Raw genomic sequence first — 25,851 nt, 5'->3', positions numbered from 1 at the left:
CAAGTCTGATCTGAGGAACTCAAGGTAATCGGTGGCATCAAGGTTGGAGGGGCCGTCAGTGCCGAACCCCCATCTCCGAGGATCCTCAGATCCATAAACCCCGAAACCGCAGGTTGGATCGGGGAAGGAGAAATTGGATGGAAAAAGGGCATATAGGTCCCTTCTCCAGCCAAAGCGGGGCCTGGCAAGACTCCCACTTGGATTTGGGTCTGAATGAACCTCCACATCATCCTGTCCATGTCAAGCTCCAACAGACTCAGTCGACCATGAGGAGGCAACTGACTCAGATCCGGCTGGTCTGTGAGACTACCTCAAAGAAGGCCTCTAGTCCGAGGGCTCCGTTGGCTCCGGGGAGAACCTCGGAGAATGGAGCCGAGGAGAGGTGGTCCTGACAACTTTAGCAGGTGGACTGGGAAAAGGCTCCCACTCTGGAGACTACTTGCGGTGCCTTTCCGCTCTTTTCTTCTAGTCTCTCTTGTCCTTGTCTTTATCCTTTGATTTAGTCCCTGTCTCAGAAGGCTTAGAGGGAGGTTGATTCCACGCCTGGGGGGGGGGTTGGTCGGCTACTGGAGCCGATGCCGAGGTTGTCAAATCCAATGCAGAAACTGGTAGCAGGCCCTTAGCTACCAGCTTTGCCTTCATCTTTTTCAACGCCCTAGGGTTGAACCCTGCACACATACACTACACAGCAAAGATAGGTGGGGAACACCCAGGCAAAATAACACAGAGTGTGGCCATCAGCAGGTGAAAGCTTGTGGCCACACACTGCATTGTTTAAAAGTTGGTTTTGGCTGTTCAGCCATCACCACACATCACTCAGCCAAAACTAAACCAACAAAGAAACACACAAGGGATGGTTAGGCCTACACTACCTCACAAAATCCTAATTTTTTAAACTTTTTTTTTTTTGACAGAAAACGGACGAATGACGAAGGGGAGGAAAGGGATGACCAAAAAACGACTACACTCACACCCTAAATAGATACCAAAAAGTACCACTTACTACACCCAACTTGGAGCTATAGAGACCACGATGCGTACGCATGAAGCAGCAAATGAGATCTGGGGGAAGGAAGGAGATGTGAGGGATTGTGGGTAAGGGGAGGAGCTTGGAGCAGATGCTTGAAAAATGTTGCCGGCTTGGATCCGATATGGATCCGAATGCCCACAGGTTGCAGATAAATGAAGTTAACTACTTCAGATAGTAGAACTATAGTTATGTACTTACCATAACTTGGGATCTGTTTTATATGTAGTCACCATTCATCACATTAGGTTCTTGGATCCTATACTTTATCTGAGCCAGCATACTCAGAACACAGCTTTGCTCAAGCTCCTCCCCTCCCATAATTCTCTGCTGCCCTACACTCCCTCAGATCGAGTTTGCACAAGGAAGAAAGACAGATGAACCATAGAAACAAAACAGAAAGTACAGTTTTGTACCTACCATAAATGTAGATGTCCGATAGGTATGCATCTGCAGTCATCACATATGGGTTGTCCTGCCTCAGGCAGCCCTTCGGTCGGCCGGATTCCAAAGTCTGGGTCCGGCGCTGATGTCGCCTTTCCCGGCGTCAGAGCACCTGGGGTATAAAAGCGTCAGCCGACGCCATCTTCCTCAGTGTTTCTTGCCCCAGATGCCAGGTGCCCTCAAAGGAAGGCTAAATTTGGAGAAATGCAATAAATTCCAAACATGCACAGAAATATATATATAGATATATATATATATATATATATATAAAACAAATACACCATAATAGATAACCCCAGCTAGCTATGAGAGGGAAAAGTACCCAATAAATACCAAAGAGAGGAAGGAGGGAGGGTAAACCTGACTGCAGATGCATACCTATCGGACATCTACATTTATGGTAGGTACAAAACTGTACTATGTCCTTCAAGGATGCATCTGCAGTCATCACATATGGGTAGAATACCATAGCCAATCTGGGGGTGGAGGATCTATGTAAAGGATGGTGTAGCTAAAATGCCCTGCAGGACTGCCATAGCAAAGCCTGCTCTGGATCTGGAATATAAAGGTAAATTGTAATGCTTGGAAAATGTATGCACGGAGCTCCATGTAGCAGCTTCTAAAATGTCCTTAGTAGCCACTCCTCTTAAGAAAGCTGTGGAGGTGGCTGTGGCTCTGGTGGAATGAGGTCTAATGTTAGCTGGCACAGCTTTTCCATGAAAGGAATAACAAGAACGAATGCAATTCCCTATCCATTTTGAAATTGTCTGTTTGGAAATTGCTTTTCCTTGTGCACCAGCAGCATATGCTACCAACAACTGGTCACTGTAGCTTTTAGTTCTGTCCAAGTAGTAGCGCAACTGTCTGTGTATGTCCAGGGTGTGCAGAAGTTTCTCCCCTTTGTTTTGTGGGTTTGGAAAGAAGGCAGGCAGGTGAATAGCTTGGTTTAATGAGACCCTGGATACCACCTTTGGCATAAATGAAGGATTGGTTCTCAATGAGACTCTGTCTTGATGAAAAATAAGAAATGGCTGTACTGCCATGAGGGTCTGTAACTCAGATACTCTTCTTGCTGAGGTTATGGCCAGAAGGAAGGTAGTCTTCCAAGACAGGAACTGTAGCTCTGCAGATGCTGCTGGCTCAAAGGGAGGCAGAGTTAGTTTTTCCAACACGAAGTTAAGGTCCCAAGTAGGCACTGGAGGTTTCCTTGGAGAATTGATGTTTTTAATTCCTCTTAGAAACTGTCTTAGGAGAGGATGAGAAAAGACAGGTGGATCAGAATTGTACTCTGCTGAAATTGCTGAAGCATGAATTTTAATGGAAGAGTAAGACAGGCCATTGTGGAGCATTTCCGCCAAGTATTCCAGGATATGTGCCATGTTCATCACTGTCGCATCTAGGCCCTTTGTGGTGCTCCAAGTGTGAAATCTTTTCCATTTTGCTGAATATGCCTTTCTTGTGGAAGGCCGAGCTTCCATGATGATATCCTTCACTCTCTTGGAAAGCTTATCCTGAGGAGGAGTCAAGGTATTTTCCAGGCTGTTAGTTTCAAGGTTTTCAGGTTGGAATGCAGAGTTTTGTAATTGTGCTGTGTCAGGAGAAGTGGCCATTGAGGAAGAGGCCATGGTGTCGTACGTGACATGCTCTTTAACAGTGGGTACCAGTGCTGTCTTGGCCAGTCCGGAGCTATCAGAATCACTTTTGGCTGCTCTGTCCTGATCTTCAGTAAGACCTTGGTCATTAATGGAAGAGGTGGAAATGCATACACTGTTAAGAGTTCTCCAGCAGAAAGAGAGGGCGTCCACTTTCCATGCTTGTGGGTGGTATGTCCTTGAGCAGAATTTCTTCAGCTGATGATTGTGGGGGGAGGCAAAAAGATCTATGTCCGGCCTTCCCCATGATTGTGTTATCTGTAGGAAGATGTCTGGGTGCAGCATCCATTCGTGTGCATCCATGATATTTCTGCTTAAGCTGTCCGCCAGTATATTGTCTTTTCCTGGCACAAACTGGGATTGCAGCTCTATACTGAGTTTCAAGGAAAGTTCCCATAGATTCATTGCCAGTCTGCAAAGAGGGTAGGAATGGGTGCCTCCTTGCTTGTTTATGTACCACATAACTGCGGTGTTGTCTGTCCTTATTAGTAGGTGGCCTTGATGCAGAAAGAGTTTGAAGGCCTCAATTGCATGTATCACTGCCAGCATTTCCTTTTAGTTTATGTGCATGCGTAGCTCCTTTTGTGACCATAGTCCTTGAATACATCTGCCCTCCATGTGTGCTCCCCAACCGTGGTCTGAAGCATCGGTTGTAATGGTTTGGCTGGCTATTGGTTTGCTGAAGGGCAGACCCCTGTTTGACTGGCTTGCTTGAGCCCACCACAGAAATTCCTTTTGGAGGCATGGAATGAGTGGGATCAAAGTTTCTAAGCTGTGACTGTGCTGAGTCCATAAACTCCTTAGGTACCATTGTAGTTTCCTCATATGCAGCCTTGCTTGTGGAATCAGCAGAATGAAAGATGCCATGTAACCCAGGGTCTGCAGGATTTTCCTTGCAGTCAGCTGAGTTTGTCTTGTCAGATTCTTGAAGTAATCCGGTAGTTGTCTTTGTTTTTCTTCTGTGAGAAAAGCCATTTGGGTGGCGGTGTCTAGTTCCGCACCCAGAAAAGTTATTCTTTGGGATGGAACAAGTCTTGATTTGTGAATGTTGACTGTATATCCCAAGGCCTGCAGTAGGTGAATGGCATAATTCAAGTCCTTTACCAAAGTTTGTTGGCTGTCCGCCTGTATAAGGCAGTCGTCCAGATATGGGTATATTTGAATCCCCTGAAGTCTGCAGTGTGCAATTACTGATGCCAGGCATTTCGTGAATACTCTGGGCGCAGTAGATAAGCCAAAGGGCAATACTGAGAATTGATAATGCTCTGAACCTGCAAGAAATCTGAGGTGTCTTCTGCAACTTTGTCTGATAGGGACATGCAGGTATGCCTCCTTGAGGTCTAGAGTCACCAGCCAAGACCATTTGGCCAGCATGGGATGGAGTTGCTGTAGAGTCAGCATTTTGAATTTTGGCACAATGAGATAAGTATTCAGTGCGGACAAGTCGAGAATAGGCCTCCATTGATTTTCTTTTCTTGGAACAAGGAATAGTCTGGAATAAAATCATTGGCCTTGTTCTGAAAGAGGAACCTTTTCTATAGCTTTCATTTGCATTAAATAGGAGATTTGTTTCAAAGCCTCTGCCCTTTGATTTGGTGGCAGGTCTGGCATGCCTTTTCTTTTTGGCAATGTGTGAAATGGAACCTGTATCCTTTGTCTATTATTTGCAGTGTCCATTTGTCTCTTGTAATACTGTGCCAATTTACTGAGAATAAAGAAAGCTTTCCGCCCAAAGGTGCTTTTAATTGAGCCCTGGTTGGCGGAGTCAAAGCAAAGTCATTGAGTCTGTCCTTATGCAGCAGTTGTAGGTCCTGCACTACCTCTCTGGTTGGGAGGCTGCCACTGCCGTCCTCTGTAGGAGCCTCTAGCTTGCCCTCTACCTCTGGCACTCCTGCTCTTGCCTCTCTGAAATCTTTCTGTGTCCGGAAAGGACCAATTCTTGGTAGGCCAATTTCTGCTGAATCTTGGTGGTTGGACTTGTAGAAAATCTTTGACTGTTTGTACAGATTTTGCCTTTTCCTCAAATTTCTTTAAGACCTCCTGAGCAGTGGAGCCAAATAACTTTTGCTTTTCCAGTGGAGCATCCAGAAGCTTAGCTTTAACATGGTCTGGCAGAGATTGTTCCTTCAGCCAAGCATGCCTACGTATGACTGCACCTGTCATAGCTGACCTACATGAAGCTTCCAATGCATCATAACCACACTGCAAGAAATGGTTGCTAACCTGCTGGGAGTTATGTACCAGATCCTGAAGTGATTTGCGATCTAGGGGTTCAGGTGAAGACAGTTTCTTATGCAATTCATCTAACAAATACTCTTGGTACTGTATCATATGAAATTGACAATTTAATGCCCTCATAGAAAGAGTAGCAGAAGTATACACTTTTTTACCCCATCTCTCTAAAGCCCTGGACTCCCTTTCAGAGGGCAGTGGATTTTTAGTTGTGGCAGCTGCAACCCCTTTAGGGCCCTGGGAAATAGTTTCTGGATCAGCAGAGTGGGCCTTGTAAAGAAAATGATGCGAGTCCGGGACCCTGTAGTACCTATCGGGCTTGACAGGGGCCGGAGGAAGAGTGTCAGGGGTTATGCTAGACTCAGAGTACACATCATCAATGACATTCAAAACAGGAGGAATAACCAAAGGTCTATGCTGAGGTAAATGCAGAAAAGTTCTTAATCTTTTCCTGGAATCAGAGAATTCCTGGCCCTGCCAATTGAAATGCTCTCTCATAGTGTGAAGGGTCTCCCCGAAGGATAGTTCTTCAGGAGGGGAGGCAGAGGGGATAGATTCCTCTGCATCAGAGTCCTCGCAGGCCGAAAAAGCCTCCTCCTGGTAGTCCGAGAGAGCAGAGCCATCAGAGACCTCCTCTGAGGAGTGGGGATCAGAGGGCTCAACCCTGGGCCTTTTGTCTAGAGGAGGTTGAGAGCCCCTGTCCGGATGGGGTTAGGAGCCCCTAATTAAGGAAATAAGGTCCTCTGCTAAGGTTAGAATCTGTGAACTTGTAGTGGGTCCCTGAGGAGTAACCCTGGGAGGCATAGCTTTTGTGTGTTTAGCAGCTTTAGCCCTGGTGAATGCCTTTATGGACATGGATGCAGGAGGCCTGGCTGCACCACGTGCTGGTGTAGTTTTGTCTAGAGGAATGGTGTCGGAAGTTTTCAAGACACCAGTTTCTGAAGGAAATTCAATAACCGACTCAGCAGGGGCCTCCGGGGCCGAGGTTGTCGGTTGAGCGGTTTCGGGGGTCGGAAGTACCAAGGACTCGGTTTCAGCCGAGACCGAGACACTTGCGGTAGGCCTGGCCGTGGTTTCAGCCGAAACCGCTGGCCGCATGTGTCGGTCCTTGTCCTTCCGTTTCTTTGTTAAATGTGAAGTCGGAGTCTCCGACGGCATATTGTACGAAAAACTAGCCCCAAAAATTCCTCTGCAAACTCCGCCCGACGTCTAAGAGTGCGTCGGTTGAAGGAAGCACAGGCAGAACAGGCCGAGACGTCGTGGTCTGGGCCTAGGCAGTAAGAGTGGAAATCCTTATGAGGTATTTGTTTCCCACAAGTTAAGCAATTATTAACTTTATCTGACATCGGCTGAGGCAAGAAAGAGTCCCCAACGGGGTACTTAGCTTTTGAAGTCTTCGGTAGCTGAATTACAGGAGCTGGCCGACCGGCACTTGCGAACTGCTTCTGCTTCGGGCACTACGCGGCAAGAAAGACTGAGGAAGATGGCATCGGCTGACGCTTTTATACCCCAGGCGCTCTGACGTCGGGGAAAGGGCGACATCAACCGATGCCGGACCCAGACTTTGGAATCCGGCCGACCGAAGGGCTGCCTGAGGCAGGACAACCCATATGTGATGACTGCAGATGCATCCTTGAAGGACATCCTCTAAATCCAACCAATCTTCCAGGCAGGTGGATGGAGGGTGGGATTGTGATGAATGGTGACTACAGATAACACAGATGCCAAGTTATGGTAAGTACATAACTATAAATCTGATGTTATCTAGTCACCATTCCTCACATTAGGGTCAGAATCCCCAGCAACCTAAATCCTGGGAGGTCTCAAGGAAGGACATGCCAAAGAACTGTGGAGCCAAATGAAGCCCTTCCTCTGGAAATCAAATCCATCTTATAGTGGGAAACAAACGTATGGGGAGACCACCACGTTGCTGCTGCACAAATGTCATCTAAAGACTGACTATCTGCAAAGGCAATGAAAGTAGAAACTGACATTAACAATATGACTAATATGCTTGTGGATTCCTACACAGATGAGATCTGTGTTCAACACCTTGACAATGTCCTTCTAAATGTCTGTTTATATCAAAGGAGACTGGAAAGGGAGAAAATGAAGAAATTGTGCAGAGCTTTCTCCGATTTCCATGCGGGGAATGTCTTCTCTTGGCCAAAGGTGACTCGACCAATAGGAATACAGGGAAACACTTCAGAGACTGGACAAAGAGCATTTCCTCCTGATTCAACTGTAAATAGTAGCCTGAGAGCTGGTGCACACCCTTCACAACCAACCTAAGCAGGCAGCAGCTTTTGTGGCCTAGAACAGTGGAAAAAGTACAGTTGTGTACACTTACCATAAATGTAGATGTTAGAGTGTACTCACTGCTGCAGTCATTACGTTTGGGTAATCTGCTGGCAGGTTGCCCTCAGTCGGCCTGAATTCCAAAGTGTTGGGTCCTGCGTCGGTTGCGGTCTCCTCTTCCATGACGTCAGGTCGTCAGGGGTATAAAACAAGCAGCCAACGCCATTTTCTTTAGTTTTTCTTGCCCCAGATGTCAGGTGCCCCCAAAAAGGTAGCAAAAATATATATATATATATATAAAAACTATACATACATGCATCAATACAAGCAAATACACCACATATGTTGTAGAAGATAGAGAAGGAAAGATAAACTCCAGAATGACAGGGGGATGGTGGGCGGGTAACCTGGACTGCAACAGTGAATACACTTAAACATCTAAATTTATGGTAAGTGTACACAACTGTACTATGTTCTTTGTGTTTCACTGTTGCAGTCATTACATTTGGGTAGAATCCCAAAGCTAAGGATGGGAGCCTGGAGCTAAACAGCATTAGGTGCGGCTACAAGGCCCTGCAGAACTGCAGTGGCAAAGCCTGCCCTGGACTTAAGTAGAGAGGCAAATGATAATGCTTTGTAAAGGTGTGCACAGAACTCCAAGTAGCAGCCTTTAGAATGTCTTTGGTTGGTACTCCTCTGAGAAAGGCTGCTGAAGTAGCTGCAGCTCTGGTTGAATGAGACCTAACGCCCTTGGGCACAGGTTTGCCATGGTGTAAGTAGCAGAAACGAATGCAGTGGCTTATCCACTTTGAAATAGTCTGCTTTGAAATAGCCTTTCCTTCTGATCCTGCAGCATATGCCACTCAGTTTTTCTTAGAGTTTTAGTCCTGCTCAAGTAGAATATTAGCTGTCTGCATACGTCAAAGGAATGCAGAATTCTCTCCCCCTTGTTCTGCGGATTTGGATAAAAGGTTGGCAAATGAAGTTTAGTTAAGGGCCACACTGGAAACCACCTTAGGCATAAATGAAGAATTTGTCCTCAGGGACACCCTGTCTGGGTAAAATATGATAAAAGGCCCCACAGCCATGAGGGCCTGTAGCTCTGAGGTTTTTCTTGCTGAAGTAATTGCTAGTAGCAGAGCTGTTTTCCATGATGAGAACTTTACATCAGCAGTAGCGGCTGGTTCAAATGGAGGCAGGGTGAGCTTTTCCAACACATAATTGAGGTCCCATGCAGGTATTGGTGATCTTCTAGGAGGCCTTACATTTTTGGCTCCTCTAAGATACTGCTTTAGTAAAGGATGAGAAAAGATTGGTGGCTCTGTACTGTAAATGAGACAAAATGGCAGAGGAATGGATTTTAAATGATGAGAAAGATAGGCCTTTGTCAAGCATCTCAGTCAAGTATTGTAATATCTGAGGAATATTTGGTTCTGCTGCATCAGTTCCTTGTGCTTGATTCCAAGCACAGAATCTCTTACATTTATCAGCATAAGGATTTTCTAGTACTAGGCCTTCTGGCTTCCAAAATGACATCCATCACAGCTGTATTGAGAGGTGGTGTTTGTATAACTACAAGATCAGCCATGCTGCCAGGTTCAATGTCTGGAGTTGATTGTGCAGGATCTGATTGTTTTGCTGGGACAGTAGTTCAGGGCTTTGAGGTAAGGTCCAAGCTGGGTATTGAGACAAGTTCCTTAGGATTGGTACCAGTATTGGCTGGGCCAGTCCGAGGCAATTAGTATCATCTTTGGTTTCTCTTGTCTGACTTTCAGTAGGACCCTGGGAAGAAGAGGCAGAGAAGGAAAGGCGTAAACGGATAGGTTTTTCCAACCGAAGGATAGGGCGTCCACTTTCCATGCTTGTCTGTGATAAGTCCTTGTGCAGAATCTTTTCAATTGATAATTTGAGGAGAGGCAAACAGATCTATGTACGGGCTCCCCCATTTCTTTGTTATCATACTGAAGACTTGTGGATCTAGTTTCCACTCGTGAGGGTCCATAAGGTTTCTGCTTAAATCATCTGCCAAAGTATTCTGTTTTCCTGGCAGGAATTGAGCTTAAAGATGTATTTGGCAAGTCAAAGCTGTATCCCACAGTGCCATGGCTAATCTGCAAATGGGGTATGAGTGAGTGCCCCCCTGCTTGTTTATATACCACATAACCATGGTGTTGTCTGTCTATCAGTAGTTGTCCTGGATGAAATAAGTCCTTGAAGGCTGTCAGGGCATTTTGAACATCTAGCATCTCTTTTTGGTTGATATGTAGATGCATTTGTTTTGGTGCCCATATGCCCTGAATGCATCTTCCCACCATATGGGCACCCCAGGCATAATCTGATGTATCTGTTGTTAAGGTTTGGCTGGCAGGGGGTAGAATGAAGGCCCGTCCCACATTTTGGTGACATGCCTTTGCCCACCATAGAAACTCCTGTTGTAGGCAGGGAATGAGAGGAATCATTGTTTCCAGACTCTGACAATATTGACTCCATACACATTTTAGATACCATTGAAGTTTCCTCATGTGCAGTCTTGCATATGGAATCAGTAGGATGCAGGATGCCATGAAGCCCAAAGCCTGCAGAGTTTGCCTTGCAGATAACTGGGTTTTTGTTGCCATCAGTTTGAAGTAGTCAGTTGCCTTTGTTTGTCTGGCATGAGGTAAGCCATCTGGCCAGTTGTATTCAAGCTTGCACCCAGGAATGTTATCTTTTGAGAGGGTACCAGTTGTGATTTCTTTTAGTCTATTGTGTACCCTAGGCATGTTAGAAGCCTTTTCACAAATGCCAGGTGTTGAAGAAGAATGTCCTTGTTCTCTGCTTGAATGAGACAGTCGTCCAAGTAAGGATATATTTGTATACTTTTTTGTCTGCAAAAAGCAATTACTGGTGCCAGGCACTTTGTAAAGACCCTGGGTGCAGTAGATAAGCCAAAGGGCAGTGCAGAGAATTGGTAATGCATTAAGCCAGCCTTGAATCTGAGGTATCTTCTGCACGATTGCCTTATTGGGACATGCAGGTATGCCTCTTTTAGGTCTAATGTCACCAGCCAAGCATTCTTGCCCAGCATGGGCAGAAGCTGCTGCAAAGTCAGCATTTTGAATTTTGGAATGTCCAGGTATGTGTTCAAAATCGATAAATCCAGTATTGGCCACCAGGCCTTGTCCTTTCTGGGTACCAAGAACAGTCTCGAGTAAAAACAGTGAAATTTTTCCTGTTCTGGTACTGGCTGAATGGCCCCCATATCCATGAGGGATGTAACCGGTTTCTGTGCCTCTGCCCATTGATTTTTTTGCAGATCTGGCCAACCGGTTGCCATTGGCAGATTATGGAAATGGAATCTGTATCCCTGTGATACTATGTTCAGCACCCACTTGTCCTGGGTTATTAACTGCCAATTTTGAGCAAAAAGTGCTAATTTTCCCCCAAAGGGTGCTGCCAAAAGATAAGTGCTTGGTGAAGGCAGAGGGAAGTCACTGAGACTGTTTTCTTAAAGTTTGCGCTTTATCTCCTCCAGATGTGGAGGTAGAAGCGCCCCACTGCTTTGACCTGTAAGAATCTTGTGCCTGGGTATCTGGAACCCTTACGGCATCTGGATTTGCCCCTTTAAGCTCTGTCTGACACAGGAAAGGACCAATTTTTTGTAGGCCAGTGTCTACTAAATCTTGGTGGCTGCACTTGTAAGAAGTCTTTTACAGTTTGCATAGACTTAGCTTTGTCTTCAATTTTCTTTAAAACCTCTTTGCCTTAATATCAGAGTATCATGCTGTAAAGGTGCATCCAGTAATTTAGCTTTAACATGATCAGGCAAATTTTGCTCTTTTATCCAGGCATGCCTCCTAATCACAGATCCAGTAACTGCGGCCCTGCAGGAGGCCTCTAAGGAATCAAAAGCACATTGCAAAGCATGCCTTCCAACCTGTTCAGCTGCATGCAATAATTCCTGCAATTCTTTATTTTCTGCACATTCAGAAATCAACATCATTTTCTGTTTCAGCAATCCCATAACATGTTGTTGATACTTGAGCATATGAAACTGGAAGTTTAAGGCCCTAACTGCCAAGGTTGCAGATGTATAAACCTTTTTTCCCCATCTATCCAGTGCCCTTAAATCTCTGTCAGAGGGGGTAGGATTTTTTTGCTGTTAAGGCCTTAACTCCCTTTGGACCCTGTGAAATAGGTTCAGGATCAGCAGCAGGGTTTCTAAATAAAAATTTGTGCGAGTCAGGGACCCTGTAATATCTGTCAGGCTTGCTGGGAGCTGGAGGTAGGGAGTCAGGGGTCAAGCTTGACTCCGAAAAATATATCATCCACAATGTCTAAAACAGGGGGTATGGCTAAAGGCCTGTGCTGAGGGAGAAGAATGAAATGCCTGAGCCTCTTTTTTGATTCTGAGAAATCTTGACTTTCCCAGTGAAAATGATCCCACAAAGTATGCAAGGTTTCTCCAAATGAATAATCATCGGGAGGTGATGCACATGGTACAGACTCCTCTGCATCAGAATCCTCATAGGGAGATATAGATAATTCCTGATCAGAAGAGGAATCAGAAGAAATAGAAACCTTATCTGAAGATTCATAATCAGTGTCTTGCCTAGGCATCTTATCAGGAGGGGGATGGGAACCCCTGATCAAGGTAATAAGGTCTTCAACCATTTTGATCATCTGTTTTTTAGGCATAGCGGACTGTGCATGTGGCTCATGCGTCAGTTTTTTAGTTTTAGTAGTTGTTTTTGTCTTTGGTTTTGCAGCTGTCGTCGGTTTGATATAAAAATGTTGAGGCCTGAATACACCCTCAGAAGCCGGTGCCTGCTCAGTGGCTCCAGTCCCATCCGAGGGAGGTACATCCATGGGTCCAATACTTTGAGTATCTCGCGGCATGCTGGACTCCACATGGGTCTCGGTAGGGGCCTGCGACTCAATCGTAGCAGGTATCAGGGGCTGCAAAAGTGCCTCACTGAGTACCGGCAAACCGGTGACTGGCTTAGGAGAAGCTTCGTCGGTTTTGGACCTTGACTGTCTGTCTCTGTCCTTTTCTTTGCGTTTTTTATGTACTCTGGTAATTGGACTGCTATCCGATGACATTTCTGGGTAGTTAAATCTGTTTCCAAAATACTTTGAGGCAAAAGTATACAGACGCTTAATAGTGCATTGGTTAAATCTAGCATAAAACCGACAGCCAGGCACGTTGTGATCAGGGTCTAGGCAAGGAATAGAATACAGTATAAATGAAAATCCTTATGAGGTATTTGCTTACCACAAGTAATACAAGTATTAACTTTTTCTGACATTGGTATGGAGCAAGAAAAAGGTTTCCCCAACGGGGTACTTAGCTTTAGTGAAGACTTCGGTTCTGAAACTCAAACTCGAATATTTCAGGAGTCGGCCGACCGGCACTTGCGAAATGCTTCTTCGGGCACCGCGAGGCAAGAAAAACTGAAGAAAATGGCGTTGGCTGCTTGTTTTATACCCCTAACAACCTGACGTCATGGAAGAGGAGACAGCAACCGACGCAGGACCCAAGACTTTGGAATTCAGGCCGACTGGGGGCAACCTGCCAGCAGATTACTCAAATGTAGTGACTGCAACAGTGAAACACGAAGAACATCCACCTTCCAGCTAACAATGAAGTGTGTGGAGCAGGAAATACATCTGATGTAGCTGCTATTAATAATCATCAACAAGAAGGTAAAGTTAACATTGATCTTTTTAAACAATGTCTGTTCAACTAAGTCTACTGAAATGCCATTAGTGCCTGGCGTTGTAGAGATAGATACTGAAGTTGATGTTCTCACTTCTAAACAGTGTATGCCTTCACCTTCTGCTTTTAATGATGCAGCCGTTTCTCTTAACAATAGTTTAAACAAAAATAGCACTTGTGACAGTAATGCTGCAGCAGTATTTTCAAATGACACTGACAACGACTTTACTGCTCAAAATGCTGTTAACGTGCAAAGTGCTCAGAACTCCGCTAATGATTTTAATATTGAAATAATTACACCGAAACAAACTGCTAATGAACCTGTAGTTAAACTGAAATTGTTTCCTTTCAACAACAGTAATTCTGTGAACATACGGTCAAAAGACAAAAAGAATGCTGAATGTCTACATAAGTCAGCGTTTTTTTTTGGACAAGGCTCTGCCTATAAGGCAGGATGTACGCAAGAGCAGGTCTAGAAGTCGCAGGAGACGGGGAAGGATAAAATCCAACCCCACATCTCAGAGCAGAGGCCCGAACACACGGGCTCGCAGATAAATCACTTGGTCTTTAACCTATCTTCTGTTGCTCTCACCAAAGAGGAACTCTCGTTCCTGAACAAAGGACTATCCTTCATACCAGCTTGTGGCATGAATTTAGTTGATACCATCCTAGACATTAATTTGTTTGCCAGGAATACAATGTTGAAAGTTATCTATGACGATGATAATGGGAATAATGTTGAACAGATGCATTTTTAAGAAACCAAGTTGCTTTGTTCCTAATAATTCCACTATGAATGCCTTTGTAAAAATGTGTGAAGATGACCTTAGGAAAATGGCTACTTTGAAATCTAGTAACAGTTTTTACAATTTGACTATTAAAGAGAATGAGGCCCTACGAACACTAATTAATACAGAATTTTTAGTTATTAGACCTGCAGACAAGGGGGGTGGAATTGCGTTTGATACTGAAAATTATATGGATAGGATGTTTAGCATGCTTCATGATGAAAAAGTGTACATCATATTACAGAAATTTCAGGTTAATGGTATTATCAACAGACTGAATTTCTATTTATATGATTTGCTCATGACTAACCAAATAGACTACAATCTTTTCAACTATTTTAGTGTAGAACATCCGACTATACCAACAATTTATGGTCTTCCAAAAGTGCATGAAGATCCACAAAATCCCCCACTTCGACCTATTGTATCAGGAAGAGGTTGGCTCACAGAGCCAATGTCTATATGTGTAGAAAAACAGCTAAGATTTGTGTTGAATAAGGTAACTACTGTCCTCCATGACAGCAAACAGTTCTTAGAACATTTTTATGACTGGGCTGAAACTCAACAAGCTGTAGGTTTAATGAGAAGTTATGTACCTACCATAACGTTCCATGTTAGTTGTCTTCTCTCGCCTTCTTTCTTGCTTGATGGGTTCGGAGCCGATCCTCGGCTCTGACTCGGCACTTTGCTAAGCTCGAGAGTCACTTTTACCAGCTCGAGGCAGCCCCATATCCCATGATGCAAGGCGGTAAGTACCCAGATCTCATTTGTTGTCTATAGGCAATAACACCTAGCATAAATAACTTCCAAAGGAAGAAAGAAGGAGAGAAAAAAAGCCTGAAGGATGGTTGGAGGACCAGCACTGTATGGTCTTCAGAAGCATACTTCCATGTAGAGAGAAAGGTCTGTCCAGGCCAGGGGGAAGGAGGGAGGGTCGCAAGAAAGAAGGCGAGAGAAGACAACTAACATGGAACGTTATGGTAGGTACATAACTTCTCAATGTTAAGTTGTCAATCTCGCCTTCATTCTTGCTTGATGGGACCGCGTCCCTAGCACCTCTATCCTGGGTGGCTCAATGGAACAGACTCTTGAGAACTGTAGAGCCAAAACTGGCTCTGTCCCTGGAGGCCAAATCCAATTTGTAATGGGAAACAAAGGTATGAGGAGTGGCCCAAGTGGCTGCTGCACAAATAGTGTCTAATGGAAGTCTAGCTTGAAAAGTTGTGGAAGTGGCTAAGCTTCTGGTTGAATGCGCTTTAGGTTTCGAGCACAGCTGTTTTCCCCTGAGCTGATAAATTTCAGAGATGACAGAAGAAAGCCATCTAGATAAGGTCACTTTTGAGACAGGAAGGCCTTTCTTGTTATCAGCATAAGAAACAAAGAGCTGATTGGATTTCCTGAATTGTTTTGTTCTGTCCAAATAATATCTGAGTTGGCGGTGAACATCAAGATAATGTAATTTTTGTTCCGATCTGTTTGAGTAGTTTGGGAAAAATACAGGAAGATCAATAGCCTGATTCAAATTAGTCTTTGAGGCGACCTTAGGCAAAAGGTCGGATTAGTTCTCAATGATACTCTGTCTTTGTGGAAGACTAAATAGGGGGGGTGAACAGAAAGAGCATGAAGTTCCGATACCCTCCTAGTAATAGCAACCAGGAATAAAGTTTTCCATGAAAGAAATTTCAGGGAACATGAAACAGCTGGCTCGAAGGGAGGAAGAATCAAGGATGTCAGCACTAAATTTAGGTCCCATTGAGGAGGAGGACTCCTGATTGGAGGTTTCAGGAGAAAAATTCCTTTTAAGAAGGCTCTACAAAGCCTGTGGGACATAATGTTGTGATCTGCGAACCCGACATGAAAGTTCGAGATAGCAGCCAACTGAACTTTGACCGTGGAGGAAGAGGAGCCCGCGTGAAAAATTTCCGCTAAGAAATCCAAAACTGCTTGTACTGGAGCAGTAATGGGATCAATATTTTTGGCTTTTGCCCAATAAGAAAAACGCTTCCATTTGCAAGTATAAATCCTCCTAGTAGAGGATTTTAAGGAAGCTACTATGATGTCTCTAACAGGATTAGAGATCATAGGAAGCCTGGCTAAGGAAGGAAGTGGAGCAACCATGCTGTGAGGTTGAGAGAAGGGATAGACCGGTGCAGCTGACCCGATTGGTGAATCAGAAGGTCTGGCACTGGGTCCAGATGCCACGGCTGCACCAAAAGGTGACTATGTAGGAACGGAAACCAAATCTGTCGAGGCCAATAGGGAGCAATGAGAATCATTTTGGCTCTCAAAACGGTGGCTTTCTGGAGTACTTGTGGAATCAGAGGAAAAGGAGGAAAGGCATAAAGAAGTCCCTGGGGCCAATCCTGGGTTAGAGCATCTCTGGGGGGATGGCCTGGCAGTGGGAAGAGAGAAGAAGTCTGGGCATTTGCTGTTTTGGGGAGTAGCAAAAAGATCGCAACATGGGCGGCCCCATTCTAGAAAAATCTCTTCCACTATAGATTGTTTGAGAGACCACTCATGAGGCATGAGAATAGCTCTGCTCAATCTGTCCGCTAAAATGTTGGTTTTCCCAGGGATATGCGTTGCTACCAGAAACCGATGAGAGGAGATCACCCATTGCCAAAGTCTGAGAGCTTCTCGACACAAGGGGTAGGACTTGGTTCCGCCCTGTTTGTTGATATACCATACTACAGACATGTTGTCTGTGTGGACTGCAATTGTCCCCAAGGGAAGAAAGTCGTTGAGGGCTTGCAACGTTAAAAGCACTGCTCTCATCTCTGGGACATTTATGTGCAGGTGGTATTCGAACGGTTGCCAGGTCCCATGAACCATCCTGCCCTGATAATGACCCCCCCCCCCACCCGATCAGGGAGGCGTCCGTAGTGACAGTGGCTACCGGGGCTGGGGGTACAAAGGGTCTGCCTTGGTGAACCTGGGGAGAAGTAATCCACCATGAAAGATGATTCCTGCAAATCTGTGTCACCAGTATTTGGTGACGCATCGGAAGTTGTTGGTAAGACCATTGAGTGAACAACATCCACTGAAGCAGGCGCATATAGAAGCGGGCCAGGGGAAGAAGGGTAATGGCCGCAGCCATGAGGCCCAACACCTTTAGAACCATCCTGGCTTGTACTTTCTTGCTGGCTAGGATGATCCTCACGTGACTTTGAATGTCTGAGATTCTTTGATCTGTGAGGGTAGCTGACATCCGAACAGTGTTTAAATTTGCGCCTATGAAAGTAATAGACTGGCAGGGCAATAAGGAGGATTTTTCGTAGTTGATCGAAATTCCCAATTGAGTGCAAAGATTTATTGTGTAATCCCTGGCTTGAAGAAGTTGATGCCTGGTGGTGGCTGAAAGGAGCCAGTCGTCGAGATACGGAAACACCTGGAATCCTTGACGTCTCAGGTGAGCCGTGACCACTGCCATACATTTGGTGAACACTCTGGGGGCTGTAGTGAGACCAAAGGGCAGGGCTCTGAATTGGAAGTGACTGGACCCCAGCAGAAAGCGGAGAAACCTTCTGGAGCGCCTGTGAATTTTTATGTGATAGTACGCATCCTGAAGATCTACTGAGCACATCCAGTTGTCCTTCTCTAGGAAGGGCAGAATTGACTGAAGTGTGACCATTCGGAATCTTGTCTTTCTCACAGACTTGTTGAGTCTGCTGAGATCCAATATTGGTCTCCAGTCTCCCGTCTTTTGGGGACCAAAAGAACCTTGAGTAGATTCCGGCTCTGAATGGTCTGTTGTAACTGGCTGAATGGCTCTTTTTTGTAGAAGTTTTAATACTTCTAACTCTGCAATTTCCCTTAGACCGGGTGGTACATCTGGAAGGGAATTTGAGTGAGAGAAAGGACTTTCCTCGAAAGGAATTTTGTAATCCTCGGATATGATCGACTGTACCCATCTGTCTTGAGTGAGGGAACGCCAGGCTTCTGGGTACAGCGATAGTCTTCCCCCGACTGCCTCCAAGGATGGACAGTCGGGCAACATCTCAGGGATGCTGAAAGGGCTGGTCAGAGAGAGGCTCTCTGCTTCCCTGGTTTTGTGGACCCCCTCTGCCTCTAGAGCGGCGTCTGTTATTGTTACCCCCTCTGCTTCTAGGGGTAAACTGACCACGTGTATCCGGCGTGACTCCTTGGGATTTGCGGAACCACATTTTGCCACCCTTCTGTCCTTTTGGGTAAGGTCTAGAAGGGGTGGAAAAACGGACCCCTACGGCAGAAAGAGTCTTGCCGTCCTGCTCACACCTGGTCAATGTTTCCTTCACTTGAGGGCCAAACAAGGCTGACCCATCAAAGGGAGAGTTTGTGAAGGACGCCTTAAAGGGATCTGCAAAATTACAGAGCCGCATCCAGGCTTGGCGTCTAAGAGCCACACCTGTACCTGCGGCCCTACTCGCTCCATCTGCTGCATATGATATCAGTCGCATGGAGGAGTTAGCAATATTATTAAGGGCTCCTAGCTGCGAAGCAATTTTTTCTTGAGCCCCTGCAGCTGTGGGATCCTGTACTACTTCACCTAGCTCCTTAAGGATGTCCCTTTGGAGTCTGGTGAAGTGACATAAATAGTTTAGCGAGCGCATAGCAAAGGTCGCTGAAGAGAACATCCGCTTACCATACCTATCCATGGTCCTGGAGTCCTTATTAGGAGGATGGACAGGTACGGAAGGATCTGCAAGTTCCTTCTTAGTGGCAGCCGCCACCACCATGGCATTAGCAGGGACACCTTTGTAAGGAATTGCTTGTCGAAGGGGCAGTAATAAATTTAGAAGGCCTCCTAGGAACTGGCTCTACAGAGTCAGGAGCAGCCCAAGCCTTCGAGCAATAACCTGCATAAGGGGTCGAAGGCAGAGACACCCAGGAGGTGGAGGGCCGAGATCCAAACGCCTCCAGGTATACCGACTCATCCTCAGAGGGATTATTGGAGGCCAGTTTCCCCTCTGTTTAAGGAGTTCTAGGATGTCTGAAAAGGAGACATCCTCAGAGGGATCTTGGGGATCCCTCCGACTCATCTAAGTCGGTATCTGAAGTGATAGACTCGGGGAGTCTACGTGTTTCCTCTTACAAGTCCTCTTGCGGAGGATCCCTGACTGATCAGGAGAATCCTCGGAAGAGGGTTCTTCCCAGTGGGGAAACCTGAGGCGGAGGATCTCTGGGTCCGGGAGCAAGAGAGATGGCAGAGATATAGACAGGCACCGTAGAGGGAGGAGCTAAGGGAACAGACTGCTGGCTGAGTCCAGTGGCCAGCACACTCTTCATCACCTCGAAGGCTCCCCTCCCAGGGAGGTCCGAGAGAACCCGTTCCGAAGAAACTGGAACTCCAGGGCCCACCGAAAGGGAAGGCTCCGAGGCAGATGTCAGAGCCGAGCTCACCAAGGCCGAGGCTCCAAGGGGAAGAGTAGGGTCGGACAAGGGTCCGATGCCACTCACCCCCTCGGAGGAGACCAGGGAAGCCCGACCACCGAATTCCTCTAAGGAAGGTCTCGAAGAGGAGATAAGAGTAGAGGCTGAGGGAGCAGAAGGGGGGGGTATCTGTCCCTCAGCCATAGCAGAAACTATTCCCGAAGACTCCAGCTCCAAACTCTGAGGTAGAGTCGAAGGAGGAACTGCAAGGGGGTGTGGACCAATACTCATCTGTTGAGACGGACTATGTAGCATCTGGGCCAGTGCCTGTGATTTTAATAATCTACTGACCACCCTCTCTAAATCATGGTCAGAAAGCCTGGATGACCTAGATGATCGGCTCCGATGGCTCCGTTCCGAGAGGAGAGGTGAGGCCGGAGCCGAGAGTATCGGTTCCAAGGAAGGGGACCTGGACCTCTTCCTCGAAGGAACCATCGGAGCCGACGAAACCATGGATGCAGTCGGAGCTGAAGACTTTTCGGCACCGACAGAAGGTCTCGATGCATCGGCTCCGGCCGGAGCCGATACAGATATAAAGGTAAGGGTGTTGGAGCTGGTCGGCGCCGACACCGAAGCCTGAGCCACATGGTGGTCGGAACCAATCGGAGCCGACACCGATGTGACCGAACCAGTATCGGCACCGATAGCCATCGGTGCCGAAGGTTTGTGCAAACCAGGATCGGCTCCAGCCGGAGCCGATCTCGACTCTGAAAGAGTCGGAACCGAGGCCATAGGCTTAGACACAGAAGCCTGGGCCTTGGAAGACTTGGAAGTCTTACTCGGAGCCGACTTAGCCGGAGAGCCCTCCGGTTTAAGTAGGCCCCTTAAAATCAATTTGTTTCTCCTCTCCTGCAGGACTCTCTGGCTAAAGGAATGACAAATTGCACAGGAGTCCTGCAGGTGGAGAGGTCCCAGGCAGTATAAGCAAGAAGTGTGACCGTCTGTCAGAGACATCTTCTGACAGTACAAGTCACACTTCTTAAAGCCTGAGACCCTTTCCTTGGACATGGTTGCAGAAACACACACAACACAGTCCCAAGAACCAGTTATCCTAAAAATAATCAGATAACTAACCTCTCACACACACACACACACACACACACACACACACACACACACACACACCCTAACAAGGGGGGGGGGGTGGGAGGGGAAAAGGCCTGACTAAAAAAATTAAGGAGTGAGGGATTTTCTAGTCAGAAAGGGACTTAATCTAAACTAAAAACGTAAAATATAAAGTTTTAAGGTGAAAAAGGGGCAAAAATAGTATTATCTAAAACACTTACCAGGAGCTGGCAAAAGGAGGACCTCATCAGCGAAGCGGCAAACGAGATCTGGGTACTTACCGCCTTGCATCATGGGATATGGGGCTGCCTCGAGCTGGTAAAAGTGACTCTCGAGCTTAGCAAAGTGCCGAGTCGGAGCAGAGGATCGGCTCCGAACCCATCAAGCAAGAATGAAGGCGAGATTGACAACTTAACATCTGATGTTATCTTTGTTACATTGGGCGTGAACTCTTTGTTCACAGTTATTCCCAACGATGAAGGGATTGAAAATGTAGGCAGTTTCTTACTAAGGAGAGCAACTTCAGCAATACCAAAACCAATATGATATGTGCCCTTCTAGACTTGATTCTAGAGAATATTTTTTTTTGTTTGAAAGAGTTTTTTCTTCAGAAAGTGGGAGTTGCTATGGGCACGGCATGTGCCAACACACATGCCAATATTTATGAAGAAAAAACAAGCACCGATTCCCAAGCGAAGAACAGGTATTCCACTGTGTTTATTGTCGGACTGACACGAACAAAGTAAAACGATTAAAACCATAAAATATGAAACCATACAACGTAAAGCGCTTTTCGTCCGGATCTTATCCGGACTTCTTCAGACACATGCCAATATTGTTTTGGCCCAATGGGAGAAAGAAATGTTTTTTACCTCTGACATGTACAAGCAGCACATCAGGTTTTATAAACATTTTGTGGATATCTTCTTTGCTTGGCATGGTGATGAGACACAATTAGATACATATGTTAGGTTCCTTGATAACACAACTGGGTACCTAATCCTTCTCCCTTAGTCATTCCACAGGTGAAATCAGCTTTCTGGATGTAACTATGAGGAAAAATATGTTTGGTAATATCTCAACCAGAATACATAGGAAGGATTGTAGGAAGAACAACATTCTTTACCGCTCCAGTATGCATCCTAGACACATTACTAAGAATATAGTTAAGAACCAACTCTTACGCTGCAAGAGATTACATACAGACAGGGAAGAATTAATGGAAGCCATGAGCTCTACAGAGTTTCTTGAGAGAGGATATAAGAAGTCTGATATTGACAGAGCGATACTGGAAGTAGATTCATATGAAAGTTACAAAACCAAACTATTCAGATGAGCATCTAGTGAATGCACTCCCAGAAAGGCAGATCTCCTCAACATCTGTGAACAGGCTATGTCTTACTTTTTCTAATGATGTCAACAAGACATGTGACATCATTAAAAAGAACTGGCCCATTCTCCTTACTGACCCTGAAATCAGTCGTGTTGCTGGTTCTATACCCAGTTTTAGTTTCAAAAATGGCAAGAATTGAAAAAGAAACTGTTACAAACAGAAGAGAATATGTGACAGGTTTGTCTCTCAGCGTACAGGGACGTTTTCTTGTAGAAATTGCAGAATTTGTAATAGTATTTGGTCCACTTGCAAGATTTTACACCCTGTGCATCAGAAGCCTGTAGAGTTTTTATTTTATGCAGATTGATCTACTAAAAACATTGTGTATTTTGCTAAATGCAATCTCTGTAGTGCATTCTACATTGGTACTAATAGAACTTTAAAGTAAAGGGTAATGGAACATCTTAATGATATTAGGAACAGCAAGCTTACCAATGCACTAGCCAAGCATGTTTTAGATTGTGGAGACCAGCACAATTTTACATTTTTGTTTTGCAGAAATGAATGTGAGTTTTAGAGAAGGTGACGCTAACAATGAAACTGAATATGCTGAATTAAGGTGGATAGTGGACTTTAAGGCATACTTGAAAAAAAGAGGGTTGCTTCACTGATTTTTAAAGAATTTTTATTGGTTGCTGGTTTTATTTAAACCTTGTGTGCTAATTTGTTTGTGTATTAAGGTCTGATGAAGTGGATTGCCTCAAAAGTGCTTACCTAACTTTGTGTTTTGGAATAAATTTCAAGTATTTTATTCTCCAGCCTACAAGTCTCTTTACTCATATTTATATTCTTGGGTTCTTGGTTCCACCATCTCTCTACTTCCTATAGCTGAAAACCATCTGAAGAATAAATAAAGGAAATACACTGCGAAATCCAACGGGAAATACTGACTTTCAAAATACCTCTGCCTTTTCTATTAACAGAGAAGGTCACAAATATTTAGTCTGAACACCTAAAGTCTCACGTTTGATGTGAATAAAAGTGAAGTTGATGAACATCCAATGTGTGCAGAATATATTTGGGAAAAATACTGGTAAGTGAATACAATGGCTAATATTCGCTGGTAAAGCCACTTTGGGCATGAAGGATGGATCAGGTTTTAGAGAGACACTGTCCATGTGGAAAATTAAATAGGGTGGCTTGACAGTAAGAGCTTGCAGCTCCGAGACTCTCTTTGCTGAAGTAATTGCCACTAAAAAGGCAGTCTCCCAGGAGAGAAATTTAATATCTCACAAAGCCACTGGTTCAAAGGGAGGATTTGTTAAGGCCTGAGGCACCAAAGTCAAATCCCATGGAGGAGAAGGATGTTTAACAGGAGGCCTTAATAGAAAAATTCCTTTTAAAAAGGCCTTATAGAGGCATGCAAAAAAGGTTGAATCACCACCAAGGTGAAAATTTGAAATGGCTGCCAACTGTACCTTAACAGTGAAAAAACTAGCTCCTCCTTTAAAGAGAGAGGTCAAGAAGAGAAGTATTTCGGGAATAGGGGTGAAGAAGGGGTCTAAATTCTTATTCTTAGCCCAAATCGCAAACCTCTTCCATTTAATGGAATAAACCTTGCTGGTAGAAGACCTCTGGAAAGCAAGAATAATCTCCTTCACGGGTGAAGCTGGCCAGGACTTAGCCAAAATCACTGGACGTGGACATACCATGCCATCAGATGTAGGGTCTGAAGATTCAGGAGCGGTAGAAGAGAAAGATGAGATAATAGATCTGGAATTGGATTGAGGACCCAGGGTGGATGCCTCAAATGAGACCACAGAAGGGGGAACCCCACCTGCAGAGGCCAAAAGGGGGGGCAATGAGGATCATTTGACTCGAGGCGTCTGGCTTTCTGAAGATTGCTATGATGGCTTAGTGGTTAACTACTCTGACTATAGCATATAGGAGCTTGAGTTTGAGCCTTGCAGAGGCAGTTTATTTGGGGTGGAAGGTTGACATAATGGTTAAGGCATTTACCTTACAGACACAAGGTGCAGAGTTTGATTCTCACATGGGGCAATTGGCTAGGCTTAAAATGGCCCACAAGGGCACTTAGCCTAGTACTAATCTATGAACCAATGAACCTAAGTACTCTGGGAATTAGGGTTAATGGAGGAAAGGCATACAGGAGACCCGGAGGCCAATCGTGGGAGAGCACTTCCCTGGGGGATTCCCCCGCTGGGGGATCAATGCAAAGAAGTTGCTGCATTTGAGGTTGAGAAGTGATGCAAACAGACTGCAGCTTGGATAACCCCACCGAAGGAAGGTCTGCTGAGCCACCACTGGATTCAGGGACCACTCGTGAGGAGTCAATATATCCCTGTTCAATTTGTCCGCCAACACGTTGGATGCTCTGGAAATGTGCATTGCAAAGAGAAAGTGCCCTGTGGCCATTGCCCACTCCCAGACCCAGATGGACACGCAACAGCAGATAAGAACGCGTGCACCCTTGCTTGTTTATATACCACACAACAGCCATGTTGTCTGATAGAACCGCAATCATCCCATGAAGAAGGCAGTCTTGAAAGGTTTACAACAATAAAAGGACTGCTCTCATCTCCAGAAAACTGATGTGCAGTTTGGTCTCTGAGGGTGATCAAGTCTCTTAGACAGTCTGTCCCTGGAAATGCCCCCCCCACCCCACCCCAGGAGGGAAGCGTCCAAGGTGGTTGTCGCCACAGGAGTAGGAGGAACAAAAGGCCTGCCTGCTAAGAGATCTGGAGATCAAATCCACCATGACAGATGCTTGTGACACACAGACGTGAGCCGAATGGGAAAAGACAGAGGATGCTGCCACACTGACCACTGAACTGCGAGGGTCTACTGAAGGACCCTCATGTGGTACAGAGCTATCTGAACCAAATAAATGGCTGCAGCCATCGATCCCAGAGCCCTGAGAATGAGTGAGACTGGAGATCAGGTTAGCTCCAGCAAGGTCTGAACTTGGTTGCGAATAAGCGACACCCTTTGAGGAGGTAAAGCTGCAATCTGACAGGTGGTGTCCAACAGAGTGCCTATGAATTCCAATTTTTGTGTTGGAGTCAGAGAGGATTTTGCAATGTTCACTGTGATCCCTGGGTGATGGAACAGGGAGAAAACGTAGTAAATATTGTCCAGTAGTTGATGCCTTGTGGAGACCGTCAGGAGCCAATCATCCAAATAGGGAAAAGCTTGGATTTTCCTGCAGTCGGAGGTGAGCTGCTACCACCGCCATACATTTGATCACCCGGGGGGGGGGGGCTGAGGTGAGACCAAAGGGCAGGGCCCGGAACTGTAAATGATGGACTCCCAAGTGAAAGCAGAGAAACCTCCTGCACCGATCCGTCTTTATATGGTAGTACGCGTCCTGGAGGTCTACTGAGCACATCCAGTCATTGCTGTGCAAAAGAGGCACAGTTGACTGTACAGTGACCATCCGAAACTTCGACTTCCGCACAAACTGGTTCACTCGACTAAGATCCAAAATAGGATGTAGGTCCCCTGTTTTCCTTTCGGGCTGTCTCTTCTTGATTGGGTGGCACGTCTGGAAGAGGACTGAATTTTGGGTGAATTTCCAAAAAGGGAATGTAATAACCTCTGGATACAACTGCTAGCACCCACAGACTGTTTGTGATACTTGCCCAGGCTAACAGGTGCAGCGATAACTGACCTCCGACTGCCTCCAGGGAAGGACAGTCAGGCTACACCTCAGGGACGTTGTAAAGGTTTCGCTGAGAAGGGCTCCCTGGAACCTTGGTTTTGCAGGCCTCCTCTACCCCTGGGGCAACATCCGCCATTGAATCCTCTTCCCTGTCCCCTGGAAGAGGAATCCTCCTCAACATCCTGAAAGGGAGACTGTGCCTTCCTGAACCACATTTTCTTAT

At 45.7% G+C, this 25,851-nt stretch overlaps 1 protein-coding gene across 1 annotated transcript in view; it reads right to left on the bottom strand.

Moving 5' to 3' along the window:
* Nucleotides 1–25,851, bottom strand: part of DGAT1 (diacylglycerol O-acyltransferase 1) — a gene marked incomplete in the record, with an annotated part of 1,335,127 nt that overhangs the window by 440,023 nt on the left and 869,253 nt on the right.

Source organism: Protopterus annectens, chromosome 3.part1, assembly GCF_019279795.1.
Source record: "Protopterus annectens isolate FY-2018-M chromosome 3.part1, PAN1.0, whole genome shotgun sequence".
Classification (NCBI taxonomy): domain Eukaryota; kingdom Metazoa; phylum Chordata; order Ceratodontiformes; family Protopteridae; genus Protopterus; species Protopterus annectens.
This window is presented reverse-complemented; position numbering and strand designations above follow the sequence as displayed.